At 38.9% G+C, this 14,941-nt stretch overlaps 1 protein-coding gene across 6 annotated transcripts in view; it reads right to left on the reverse strand.

Annotated features, from left to right (window-relative positions):
• QTMAN (queuosine-tRNA mannosyltransferase) overlaps window positions 1–14,941 on the reverse strand; it is a 337,069-nt gene that overhangs the window by 67,026 nt on the left and 255,102 nt on the right. The gene's annotated exons all lie outside the window — the stretch shown is intronic.

Genomic DNA, 14,941 nt, shown 5'->3' on the forward strand with positions numbered 1-14,941 from the left:
GAAGAAATGGAGAGTACATGCATTTAAGAGGTAGATGAGGAAGAAGAACCATGGAAGGAGAGCAATAAGGAATATCTGGAAGAGTAGAAAGTGAATCTGAGACAGTAATATCATACAACTGAAGTGAATTAAGAGCCCCAAAAGAATGTGTAAAAAATTATCAAGAGACCTTAAAGTGTGTAAAAGGGGGTATAAAACACTGCAGAGGTGCTACAGTACCAGAAACAACAAACTGTTTTTGACCTCATTACCTAGATCACTGGCCAAGAGCAGTTCCTATGGAGGGAGCAGGCAGAGAGAGGCAAGACTGGAGGTTAAGTTGTGTGTATGGGGGGCGGGGGGAGGCACAAAGAGAGATCAGGAGAGAAGAGGCGTGCGCGGAACACAAGGCAAATTCTTTTCAATAGGGTATGTGTACACACGGGCATTCACTTGGGGATTCACTTGGGGATACCTGCTAGGGAAGGAAGCAGGATATTAACAAAACCAAAGTCTTACAAGACAAAAACAGAATAATGACATACTGTGTAGAATAACTGCAGGATTTTTGTTGTGGGGGGCAGAAGTAGGGCCTTATAAAAGAGAATTAAACTTAGCTTTCTAACAAGGCTGAGGAAAGAGAGAAAAAGGAAGTGGAAAACAGTTGCAGGGGGAAGTGTGTGGAATCGAAGGTGTGTCACCAAGCATTAGGTGAGGCCATCTGTTTCAAGAGAGGTGGGCAGAGGTGGAGATAGAGTTAAAGAAGTGAGCTGAGATATTAAAACCATGGCTTTGGAGAGGAGTATAAGGGGAGAGGGCGTTCACTAGTTCTGAAAGCAGGGGCTGATGAGCAACACTACAGCATGGTGGGGGTTCCCCTGTGAGCTGGAAACAAAGTCTGGCTATAATATGCTGTGTACACTGCAGAATCAAAAAGCTTATTTGTGGGGGGGGGGAGCTTTTGTGCTTGTTTCATAAAACCTTTTGAGAAAAATCACCTGCATATATAAGGAGCCCGTCCACCAGGAAATAAGTAGATGATTATACGTAGATAGAGAAAACTCAAAGAATGGTGCTAGCCTCCCTGGTACACGCTAATAAAATGATTAGTTCTTGATTTACAATGGGAAGAAACTTGGGCATATACAGATTATGGTTTCAGAACTCACAGGTCCAAAATATTCAAGGGAACTACCCAACCTTCTTCATGGTACAAATTCAAAATATTGAGAATCGAAGGAACTAAAAATCAATTATAAAGTTCCCATTGGCCAACACAAAAAGTAAAAAAAGAAAAAAATAATAATACAATAATATCTTCAACCTCTAAATAAATAGAACAAATGGTAGGAGAAGGAACATCTCCACATATCTGCAAAACAACAATAAAAGCAAGTGAAGTAACTTATTTGTTTAAGTCAGATAAAAAATGCCAGAGAAGCTTAGAAAAGATTTTAACAGAATTACAAATTTAGTGTACGGAGAATTCACAATTAAAAAAAATTGATGGGCATTAAAACAACATAGCTTCATTTTAGAAAACAGTATCATGACCTCTCTTACTCATAAAATCCTTTTACACTGTCCAGCATGTGAGCAAAATTGCAAATCAGAAGAGACGGGAGGTTAGCTAAAGGGTTGTGAACAATGGGAACTGGCAACTGATGAGGAATTTAGCTGTGCGCAAGGTGCTAGGCCTGCTTCTTTTCTACACATTTCCTACATTGTCCAGGATGAAGAGAATGCCGAGTTAACACAGGCTGTGGATGGCTGACCCAGCAGGTGGTGGTGAGTAAGGACACGGGAAGGTGCAGACTATCAATATGAACAACAACTCCAAACTCAACTGGCTAACATTATGGAATTGAAAAAGGACTCATGGACATGGACAACAGTGCGGTGATTGGGGGGGGGATACAAAATGGTAATGGAAAAAATGCAATAAAAAAATAAAATTTTTACCTGAAAAAAAGAAAAAGAAAAAAGAAAAGAAACCTGAATGCCAATAGGGCGCGTGGAAAACATGACTTGGACTGTCTGGAGTTGGACAAGATGAGCCTGAGCTGATGTGACCAGTACACTGGTGTCTCTTTGTTAGAGAGTGTGCTGTGCAGGGAAGGCAGACACCAGGACCAATGGCACGGATCACTGTGCGAATGCGACTTCATCTGTGTCGCCCAATAACTGTATATGTTTGAAAATTAGAGAGTTCTTAGAAGGGCAATAATAATGATTAAGGCAATGGAAGAATTGATTTATGAGGACAGATTAAAGGAGCTAAATATGAATAGCTTGGCTAAGTGACAACGAGAGGGGTACATAATAGGAGTCTCTGAGGAAAGAGTCTAATTATTTAGCTTGCTACAAGGGGGTATAACTAGGAGTAATGAGGTGAAATTAAGAATAGGAAAATTTAAGCTGAATTTCAAAAAAAACTCCCTGATTGTGTAATTTATTAGCGTACGGAATAAATTCCCTATGGAAATGCTATAGCTCGGAAAAATAATAGGACTGGACAAAATACCAATAAATAATATAGATAATAATTCAGTCTTTGAAAGAAGGTGGTTACATGCTGCACTTTCCTTGTTTATAATATCTTCCCATATTTTTAATAGTCTTATTTATATAGAGTTAATTGTTACCCAAAGAAATAGTAAGGCAATTAGCTAAATCTAAATACGTCCTTTAGGTGAGGGAAGTTAACGTCACCTTAGTTTTCATATACTGTGCAGCAATAAGCTGAAATAATTTTTTACTACTTTATTTCAGCAGAATTGGTCTTGAAGCAACTGGACAAATGCATTATAAATATTTCTTAAAAAACAAGACAAAACAATATAAAACAATCCTCATCCACCATTCCACACAGAGACCACTGATCTCTGTGCCATGAAACTCATATTTTCAGACGTGTTTAATATAAACAATTTATTACCATAATAGAAATCAAAAAACTTTATTCCAGCTTTTCTAAATGTAGCTCTATGGTCAATTACTTCACATCAATACCAAGATCAAATAGGCATAATACTAACAAGCAGTTTGCTTAATAATAGTCACCACACTAATTAACCCATCCAGAACATTCTTAATCAGACGCTATTTGTAATGTACAGTTAAGAGAAGCTTGGCAATAAACTGTACTATGCTAAAAAAGGAAGTAAGTTACTGATGGGGGGAAACTGGCTTTTCCACAGAACCGGACAGACTGTGCTGTCCTGGCGTTAAGGCAATGAAGTGACTATGCAAATAGGCACATGTCTGAACACTTCCTTTCTCTTCCTCTGCTCCAGCTCTGACGGAGGTGCTAATGAGAAGAGAAAAGGTCCTGAGGTAAGGAAACAGTCAAAGGAAAACCAGTGAGCTGCCTTTTAGAACATATGCCAAGTTTACTATTTAGCAATCTCCCATTTTTTTCTTAAAGAAATGCTACTGTCCCCCTTACTCATAGAACATCTTAGCCTGCTTCTGAGTCTCTCAGAAGCTCTATCAGAACCTGTTTTTACTTTCAGAAATATTCTGATTAGTATAATCACTTCCAATCTGTTATTGGCCATGGGACCCCACCCCCAACATTTTCCCAACCAATAGACAATCTGTGAAACAGAAGTAGAATCTACCCACTGCACACTCTCCTTTCATACGTTTGCCTTTCCCCTGTTGCCTCCATTCCCTAAAGTGGCTCCAGAGCCACCGCTACAAAACCCTAATATTATGCTGAACAATCTTTAAAGACACAGCTGGAGTAAGTCGTCCCAGACCTAAATGTGATTGCTTCCCCAGCCCCTACATCTAATCAAACAAACCTAGAGCTGAACCTACAGTAAGCGCCAAAGGCCTTATTCAGATTAGTCAGGAAAAGACTAGATTTGAGGGAAGCATTAAAGGCTGTGAAGACTGATGGCAAACACTGGAAATGCTGTAGGCACCTTAGTTATTTCTGCTAAAGTTGAGAAGCTAGAGTCTATTTAGTTGACTAACAGGTAGATGGTTAAGAGAAAGACTTTAATACAAAGTAAGTCAAGTAAATTTAGGACATTAAAGATCAATTCACCTGTTGCTGAGAATGTCATGGCTGAAATGTATGTCATGGTGGTATATACTGCTTAGAAATGTCTTCTTGAGAGAATTCAGTAAAAGATAATATAGTGAGTTCAACCTATAGTACCTCTTCAATAATACCTACAGATAAAGTCCTCATGACAGATTATGAATAGTATTGCTTTTCAAATCAGATTTGGAAGACAACATGGAAAAAAATGCAAAAAGAGATTATAACTGATCAAAGATTAGTCCAAATTTGATCCAATGAAGAAAGAAGATACAGTATTAGCAACTAGAATAAGGAAGCTGGTCTGCAATGGAGAGGGAGCCGACCATGCTCAGCCTATAGCTCAGGTTTGGGGGAGGGAGAGTAGTATGGCTACTGTGTTGTGTCCTTTAGGCCAGGGTTTTACACGGTGTGCTTTGTGCAATGTTAGTTCCATGGGACACATGTAGGTGCTACACTAGAGAAGGTTTTTTGAAAAAAATAGTTTGGAAAATACTGGGCTAGACAAAGATAAACATTTATTCACCATCAAACTTCCCAAAGCATATGCTAGTGTATACTATACATATCTTCATTCATTCATCCCTTTCTTCATTTAATAACTATTTACTGAGCACCTATTATGTGATGGGCACATTGTGTTTATTGTCTCCCAAACTTGACACCTAATGGAACAAGGAACCCTCACTCCAGCTGAGCCAAGGAGGCACCTTAAGAATTAATATTCAACTAAGGATACTCTGGGAAACACTATGAAACACCATTTGAGACTCTGGGAGGTATGCAATCATAGTTGGAGTCTGAGAAGCAGGGGAGCCACATGAGTGGTGGCATAGCCTACATTTCAGGGAGGGCAGAAGGAATGGGAAAGTGCATTTACACGAGAAAATGATGAAAGCCCAAACCAAAGGCCATACACCAAAGCCACACATCAGCAGACAGAAGGAAATTTGAAAAAAATCAGGAAAACTTGTAAAAAAAAATATGACAAAAGACGATATGGTTCAAGGCTAGTATGGATGACAGCAGAAAAAATATCATTCTCTTTTATCACAGCAATTTCTGTGAATTCCTGGATAGAAAACATATTGAGAACTGAAGAGAGAGGAAATCAGAATCAAGGATAAGTAACTTTTCCAAAACCAACTGGGAAGACATCCACGCAGTTCAGTGATCTAAGCTCTTGGGTGATTTATAATAAAAACTATTCATTGTTTCCAAACAATGTGTTGGAAATTAATTACAAAATTAACATTTTTAGAATTGAGCCACATAAGCAAATATCCAAGATAATTAAAAAGTCATGTTAGTCCACATGTGTCCAATACATCATTTATATGGTAAGCAGATTTATATAAACCTATATAAACCTATAAAGTTCAAGAGCAAAAATCTTAATCTAGTGTTCTCATGTGGACAAATACACTCCGCACCCCAATACCTTTTGTCACACTATCTTCACTAAATGAAAGAATCACAAACAAAAAGAGCCATCATAATTAAAGCTAGATGTTTGGAGACCACAGCATTAAACAGAAAGACTTATTCTTGGTGATTGCTTGTAGGATGGCTAAGGGCTAACACTCATAAAATAGATGGCACATATCTACGAAGGCGGTTTCGATAAGCAATTCCTGGCAGGACATTATCTGAACAAACTTGAATCACAGACAAGTCAATCATAATCCACAAGCACAAAGCGCAAATGCTTTGGAAGAACAGCCATCCAACACCACTGTAGCTGGTTAGGCCATGTCATTTAGACGTTCAGCATTTGGTGCCTGAACCAAACCATCTCCCACGGTACAAAGGTCAACATGAAATATTGACAGCAGTCTGTGAGAGGATACTGGGCAGGACTGTCTTGTCTGGACTACAAATAATGTTTTGTGGCAAGATGGGCAAACAGGATCCACAGAAACTCAGGGCAGTTAACATTAACAAGAAAACTATTTAGTAGCCTGAGAAATGCATGCCCAAGGCAAAAGCAACTTTGGGATCATCAGGCTGGCCTCTGATGGTGAAGACAGCATCTCCTCTTAAAGCCTGCCCTTAAGAGAAGCTTCAGCCTCCTCTCTCCTGTTTAAGGGCCATCATTTTCTGATATCTGTCCTTTAAATAGTTGGAATTATTTATGGCTGTCATAGGAAAAGATGGCTCTGTTTCCGTGAGCCTATTCCTTTTCATTTATTTCCCACCATCAGTTCTAAAAATCATTTCTGAAAATCAAACACTTTCCATTTGCCTAATTTATACCATATGGTTACATGGCCTCTTCTGACAACATAGTTTATGTGATTAGCACTATTTAACTTAAATGATTACACTTCAATTCTCCATTCTCTCCTGATTTCAGAGTGTTTTAGATTGTATACATTACTAATTTAACTGCAAACTAGTATGAGCAGTTTGGCTTGTGAAATTTCATAAAATCAGTTTATAAACCTTTAATATACTTTCCTACATATAAAAGTTAAGGTCTTTATAAATGTATGAGAATAAGAAAAGCTACCTTGCATGTTGACAGAACAAATATTTATCAAATCCAGAGCCATTCTTGTGAACAGATGTATGCTTTCTTCTCATGCTCTTCACTCCTCCCCCCAAAAGAGCTAAGAACAACAAACCCCTCTAGGTTATACAAGATTTACTATAGTGATTCAACACAGTTAGCAAAATTGTAGGCTAAACTGCAAAGAAGTAATCTTAGGTTTCTTCCCTCCACTTTAAGCGCTCTCTATCCACTAGTGGTTAATTCCCTAAGATCCTTGTATTACTTTCCGGTTCCCCATCTCCCTGCTCTTCCACCCCCAACCAAGCATCATCCTACACTGGGACAGAGCCTACTTTCATTCAGCCGTGAATCTTCTCTCCATTGTTGGTCTTGTTGGAAACTAATCTTAAATTATCACAGTGTATTAATCGGTTCCATGCTCAATATGTGACACCCTTTCAAAAGGGACAATGACTTCATTCAACGGAACTGATCACTATGGAATCATTTCAGGTACTGCAGTAAGCCTATAAGAAGAATTACTTTGGGAGAACAGATGGCAAGAAATCTCTGAAGCACCTTCAGTAAATCTACTCAAGGAATGGAAATGTTGAAGAGGGAGGATCCTGTTGGGACACTGGATTGCACTGGAACTTCCTGTATATGTGAAGTTATTCAAGTCACTGAATTTCTCTGAACTAGTTTCCTCATCTATACAATGGGGTATTTGTTTTTTGCAAATTTATTGAGAGATTAAAAGAGAACATGTGTTGGTAATGATGTACAAGGTAGCTGAGTAAATTGAAGTCAACTTGCCATTCCCTTGCTTCTTCATGTAATATCCATACTTATGGAGTTATTCCTAAGACTTCCTTGGGTAACTCGGTATTTTCAAGTCAGTCAGTCAGTGAGTCACTGGGTTAAATCAGTCAACAAATATTCATTAAATAAATATTTAAGCTTTGTCTATCTGTAAGAGGTTATGTTTGTATTTACAAAGCTTTTAGTGAGTACATAGTAACATTGCATACTGACTTATTTTGGTCTCTTAGCTCCCCAAATTGTAAATTATTCATATTACCTTTAAACTAAACTGTGTTTACCAATGCCATTACTAAAATGATCTAATTTTTTTTTCTCTCTTTTGTGTCTGGCTTTTTTGCTGTTTTTTATTTTTGTTTTTTTTAAAGTATATTTTATTGACTATGTTGTCACAGTAGTTCCAATTCTTCTCCCCTTTGCTCCCCTCCACCCAGAATCCCCCTTCCTTCCAGCAGTCCCACCCCCCTTCGTTCATGTCCATGGGTCGTGCATATAAGCTCTTTGGCTTCACCCTTTCTCATATCATTCCCAACATACTCCTGTCTATTTTGTACCAACCGATCACAACTTAGTCTCTGCACCATTTCCCCCATTTCTCTCTCTCCCCCCTCCCAACTGACAACCCTCCAAGTGATCCCCATATCTATGATTCTGTTTCTATCCTGGTTTGCTTAGTTGGGTTTTGTTTTTATTTTTTAGATCCAGTTGTTGACACTTGTGAGTTTGTTGTCATTTTAGTGTTCATAGTTTTGATCTTTTTCTTAAGTAAGTCCCTTTGACATTTCATATAATTATGGCTTAGTGATGATGAGCTCCTTTAGCTTCACCTTGTCTGGGAAGCACTTCATCAGCCCTTCCATTCCAAATGATAGCTTTGCTGGATAGAGTAATCTAGGTTGTAGGTTGCCTTTCACACACTGAACACTGCTTGCCAGTCCCTTCCAGCCTGCAGTGTCCTCTGAGAAATCAGCTGATAGTCCTATAGGCATCCCCCTGTAGGCAACTCTCCACCTCTCTCTTGCTGCCCACAGAACTCTGTCTTTATCTTTCACCTTTGGCATCTCAATCATGATGCGTCCTGGTGTGGTCCCCTCTGGGTCCAGCTTGCCCAGGTCCCTCCGTGCTTCTGGACCTGTATGTCCATCTCTTTCGCAAAATTTGGGAAGTTTTCCTCATTTTTTTCAATTCTTGCTTCCTCATTCTGCACTGGTTGACTGTTTTTTTCTTTGTTATATTCCAAATAATTGATTTGAACCCCAGTTTCCTTCCCTTCACCATTGGTTTTGTGTGGATTTTCCTTCGTGTCACTTAGCATAGCCTGCACTTCTTCTCTTACCCATTTGCCGTACTCAAGCATATCTGTCAAGCCTGTGAGCATCTTTATCACCAGTGTTTTGAGTTCTCATCTGTTAGGTTGTCTATCTCCTCATCTGTTAGGTTGGCTATCTCCTCATCGCTTAGTTCTCCCCCTGGAACTTTGATCTGTTTCCCCTTTTGGGCCATACTTCTCTGTCTCCTTATTCTGACAGGCTCCTGTGTTTGTTTGTCTCCGCATCCTAGGTAGATCTGTCGCCCCCGTTACGTAGTAAGGGGCGAAGCCTTAGGGATTCCTCAGTACAGGGCAACCAGTACAATGCCACCTGCCCAGCACTCGCCCCTTTTCCAGGCACCTCTCCCACTTCCGCAGTGGACTGTCACCCTTCTAGCCTCTGAACTGGCCGTCATTCCCAAAGTGGGTGGGTCTGCGCATGTTCTAGGACTGTGGGGGCTCTTTAAATAAGTGGACTCTGCTGAGACCGGCACTTTCTGCATCCACCCCAACCCCCACTGGTCTGCACAATCAGAAGCAATGAGGCTTGATTTTCCCAGGCGCTGGGAACGTGGGCTGCGAAGTCTAGTGAGGAGCTGAGAATGCTCTCCAGGTGTCCCTCCTGACCTTTTAAAATGTGTGACTGCGCTTTCTATTGGCCTGCTGCCGCCGCCGCTGCTGCCACCACCACACCGCATCCTCTCCTCCCCAGCTCTGCCCCTCCTACCTGTCTTGATGAGTATTTCTTCGTTATATCTTTGTTTGCTGGACTTCCATGCAGTTTGATGTCCTGGAACTGCTGGTTGTTTCTAGTTTTGAGGTAGTTGTATTCCTTCTTAGTTGTGGAGGGAGACGCAGTGTCTGTCTACGCTTCCATCTTGGCCAGAAGTCCTATATCTTTTTTTTTTTTTTTGCTTTTTTTTTATTGTTGTTCTTTTATAGTTGTCCTAATATTTCCCTGGTGCTCTCCCCAGCTGGACCCACCCCCACCCACTGTCAGTCCCTACCCTGTTGTCCATGTCCATGAGTCATTTATACTAGTTCATTGACTGGACCCTTCCCCTTCTTTCCCTGTTATCCCCTTCCCCCCTCCCCCTCTGGTCACAGTTAGTCTGTTCCTTGTTTCCATGCTTTTGCTTCTATTTTGCTCCTTTGTTTGCTTTGTTCATTAGGTTCCTCTTATAAGTGAGGTCATATGGTATTTGTCTTTTACAAACTGACGTATTTCAGTTAGCATAATAGTCTCCAGTTCCATCCATGCTGTCACAAAAGGCAGTCCTTCTTTCCACTGTGTAGTACTCCATTGTGTAAATGTACCACAGTTTTTTGACTTGTTTATCATGGGCACTTAAGACTGTTCCCAGCACTTGGCTATTGTAAATAGTGCTGCTATGAACATAGAGGTGCCTAGGTTCTTTAGAATTGGTGTTTCAGGATTCTCAGGGTATAATCCTAGCAGTGGAATCACTGGTTCAAAAGGCAGTTCCATTTTTAGGTTTTTGAGGAAATTCCATATTATTTTCCACAGTGGCTGCACCAGTTTGCAGCCCCAACAACAGTGTACTAGGGTTCCCTTTTCTCCTCATCCTCGCCAGCTCTTGTTGTGTGTTGATTTGTTAATGATGGCCATTCTGACTGATGTGAGGTGGTATCTCATTGTGGTTTTTACTTGCATCTCTCTGATGGCTAGTGATGTTGAGCATCCTTTCGTATGTCTATGGACCCTTTGTAGGTCCTCCTTGAAGAAGTGTCTATTGAGGTTCTTTGCCCACTTTTTAATTGGATTGTTTGTCTTTCTGGTATTTACTGTATGAGTTCTTTATATATTTTGGAGATCAAACCCGTGTCTGAAGTACCATTGGCAAATAAGTTTTCCCATGTGGTTGATTCCCTTTTCATTTTGCTCATGTTTCCTTTGGCCATGTAGAAGTTTTTTAATTTGATGTAGTCCCATTGTTTATTCTTTCCTTTATTTCCCTTAACCTAGAGGATATATCAGTGAAAATATTGCTGTGTGGGATATCTGAAATTTACTGCCTATGTTTTCCTCTAGGACTTTTATGGTGTCACAGCTTATGCTTACATCCTTTATCCATTTTGAGTTTATTCTGGTGTAGGTGTAAGTTGGTGGTCTCGTTTCAGTTTTGGGTATAGCATTCCAGTTCTCCCAATATCATTTGTTGAAGAGGCTGTTTTTACTCCATTTTATGCTTCTGCCCCCTTGGCCATCAAATATTAATTGACCATAGAGACCTGGGTTTATTTCCGGGCTCCCTATTCTGTTCCACTGATGTATGTGCCTTTTCTTATGACAGTACCAGACTATCTTGATTATAATGATCTTGTAATATAGTTTGATATCAGGTATTGTGATTCCTCCTACTTTGTTCTTCTTTCTCAAGGTTGCTGAGGCTATTCAGGGTCATCTTTGGTTCCATATAAATTTTTGAAGTATTTGTTCTAAACCTGTGAAATATGTCATTGGTATTTTAATAGCAATTGCATTGAATCTATGGATTGCTTTGGATAGTATAGACATTTTCATGATGTTAATTCTTCCCATCCATGAACATGGTATATGCTTCCATTTATTTGTATCTTCCTCAATTTCTCTCTTGAGTATTCTACAGTTTTTCGAGTATAGGTTTTTTACTTCCTTGGTTAAATTTATTGCTATGTATTTTATTTTTCTTGTTGCTATAGTAAATGGGATTTTTTTCCTAGTTTCTGTTTCTGATATTTCATTGTTGGTGCACAAAAATGCCTTCAGTTTTTGAATATTGACTTTGTACCCTGCTATTTTGCCATATTCACTTACTAAGTTGAGTAGTTTTGTGGTGGAGCCTATAGGGTTTTCTATGTACACGATCATGTCATCTGCAAATAATGATAGTTTTACTTCCTCCTTTCCAATTTTGATACCTTTTATTTCTTTTTCTTGTCTGTTTGCTGTGATCTAATTTTTAAATTCAAACTTAATAACTTGCTCATCATTTGTTTCATTAATAGCTCAGAAGCAAAGTTTCAAAACCTGCTCTCTATTCACCTCACTTAATTTAATGATAGTATATATAAAAAAAAAATGTTCCCAAATGTGGACCTGAAGTAATCTCTTTCAAGTAAAAGAAAGTAGTTGTTTCCCATGTACACAACTCAGCGAGCTGCTTTGTAAGGATTTTTACCTGGTTGGCAAGTAAAATGTTCTCTTTATTCTGGGAATCCCAGGTCTTTTACAGCACCAATAAAGCATTGAAGGAAACTATTAAAACAATCTCTAATTATGTGTTCTGTCCCATGATTTTTTTTGTTTGGAAGCCAGTATCTGGAGGTTGAAAGCAGAATGGGAAAATCTGCTGGTACTAAAGAAAGGATTACATTCTTCTTTCCAAACAGATGTAAGAACTCACCTATGACAGTGTTTCCAATTGGAGAGTGTCCTTTAGAGCATGACATGTTTACTATAGATTTAGCTGGGTTCCCTCAAAATTTCAATGTGTGAGCCCTAACCACCACATATGGAGATAGACAGGGTCTTTAAGAGGTAGCTACGGTTAAATGAGGTCATAAGGATTGGGCCCTAATCCAATAGGACTGTGGCCTTATAAGAAAGGAAGAGATCTTTCCTTCTCCCTGCCCTTCCGCACCTCCATTCCCATCACCACTTTTAAGGACACAGCCAGAGGCAGCCATTTGCAAGCCAGGAAGAGAACCCTACTCAGAACCAACCATGCTGACACCCTGATCTCAGACTTCCAGCCCCCAGAACTGTGATAAAATGCACTTCTCTTGTTTAAACCACTCAGTCTATGGTTTGATTGATACCATGGCAGCCTGAGATGACTAATACAACTGGATGCTGTTGTGGAAAAAAAGCAGAAAGGTTCAACACCATAATATGTGAAATTTCCTGAACAGAGTATCAGGAAAATAATGGAGTACTTGGTACTATATTTGTACTGACAAGACAGTGCGAGAGTATTGTAAAAAAAGAAAAAGCTGACCAATAAGTATGATAAGAGAATGTAGGAGATAAGAAGGAGGTAATATTTGTGAATCTTATTGTGAAGCAAAATGTTACTTCTTTAATTAAATATAAAATTTAAAAATAGAGAATTGAGTTTTAGAACAGGAATTTTCTGAAAATTTTGCTTGGTTGTAAATAAAGTCATTCATCTCTCGAAACCTGGGTTTTCTTATCTATTCAATGACAATGAGGCCACTCCTGGATTTCACTCAGAACAGGATTAAAACATCTAATAAAATTTACTGATTATCTTACAATTATTATTAAGGGGCAAAATGGCATATTGGGTCAAGCCGGGCTCTAAGAACGTTGTCTGGTTTCGAATTCAGGGCCTATCACATTAGCTGCCTGGGGAAAAGGTCTTAGTTACCTCACCTGCAAAAATGGAGATAATACTAATGCTGCTTTGCAGAATTATGTTTTCCATGCTGCTTAGCAAATGGTCAGAGTTCAGTAAATACTGTTATTTTAAAACATTGATAGTGATAATAATGGTGGAGATCATCATGATAATATCATTGTTACTAAAGGAAGAACTCAACATCCTAAAAACTCACGTATGAGACTGCACTGACCTTTCCAGAGTTAGGCCTACTTTACAAACCAGAGACCTTCTTAAAGATGTATTTTTCTTAACTCTTACAAGTTATATGTTAGTTATCTTTTCATTTTTCATTTATTTTTTAGAAGTGTTACTTACAAAGAGTTTTCTGAAAACACTGCTCTAGTCCCTCTGGTCCACTGTACTCACACGGGGCTGCCCTGAACTTTCAGATTTAAGGCAGGCATTGTAATATGTTACCATATTTTCATTTGTATACTAATCAAAGATTTGTACTCATGCCTAGAGGCACATTAATTACAAAATGTCCAATGTTATTAATCAAAAAAAATATTCCTCCCTATTATTTGTTTCCTATGGTACTTTTTCCTACCTTTCACTTTTCTTCATGTTTCCTTTTACTCCTTCATTTTTTTTTCTAACTGAGTGGTTCCATCCTTTCCCTTCTTAAAGCTGCATAAACCAAGAAAGTAAAACCAGGAAATTTAAAACATCAGTTTCCAGGTCTCTGAAGCATGAACAGATGGGCATCAAAATCCAGTCTTTTTCTTTTTTCTTTTTCATTTGCCCATCCACAACCTGAATAAATCAAAATTACCAGCAAATACAACTTCTAGCACAAACCTCATTTTTTGTACTCCCACATTAAATGCTACAGCACTAAGTATTAATCACTGAAGTTCTGATTCTATTGCTAATTTATGAGCCACAGAAAGTAACTATTCCAAACTAATATTACAAGATACAATTTTGTTAATTTTATATTTGAAATAAAGCCTTTATGTGTACCAAGTGAGTATACAAATACTTTCACTTTGAGTTTTTATACTTTCAGAATTTCTAAGCTTGGAAAAAGGGGAGTAAAAATGTAACCAATGGGTAAATTGCTGGGCCATTATTGGAATATAATCAAGGCTTGAAGGTAAAGAAAGGTCCTAAATACTTGACCAAAATCCTGAGTGAAAAAGGCTCAGAGAAAAAAACACTCATTCACTAATCAAGAAAAACTGCAATGCCTACTATGTGCCAGGCAAATAGATGCCCTGATGAAACACACAGCATGGTGGATGCTTGATCAGGGGAGAACGGGGCATCATGACTATCAAAACCCAGACCTGGAAAGGTGTTAGTGTCAAGGAAGCCCCTCTAGAGAAGGAAGGTGATGTCTCAGCTGACACCTCAGTGATCAGAAGTCAGCCAGGTACGGGAGTGAGACATGTGCTGCATTTAGAGTATGGCATGTGCAAAGGGCCTACAGAGAAAATGGTCCAGGTTTAAAAAGCAAAATATTAACAAGGTGGGTATAGGACTGAAGGAAAGGATGGAGGTTAAAAATACGGCCCTAGAAATAACCAGGGGAGGTCTTTCTGCCGTTAATAACCTAAGTGAAGAGGTTTGGAGCCATTTTGGAATTTATAGTTAGGATGAGTCTGAATGAACACTGACTGTTGTAGGAAGAATGGGTTGGGGAAAACATGGCAAATGCCAATTTTAAATACTCCCTCTTTTTAAATTGTTACTAAAATAATGGTATAGGGATTTAAAAAAAGGCACAGACTCTAAAAAACAGAGAAAATTTGAGAAAGATGACAATTGAAGAGAAATGTCAACTCAGTTTCAGAAGGCAAAGATGTGTGAGTGTTTTTTGACCAGGGAGAAGGCAGCAGACTGTGTCTATAAGTACAGGTGATTTTGCT

This window comes from Furipterus horrens, unplaced genomic scaffold (assembly GCF_987537825.1).
Source record: "Furipterus horrens unplaced genomic scaffold, mFurHor1.1.pri manual_scaffold_1, whole genome shotgun sequence".
Lineage (NCBI taxonomy): Eukaryota > Metazoa > Chordata > Mammalia > Chiroptera > Furipteridae > Furipterus > Furipterus horrens.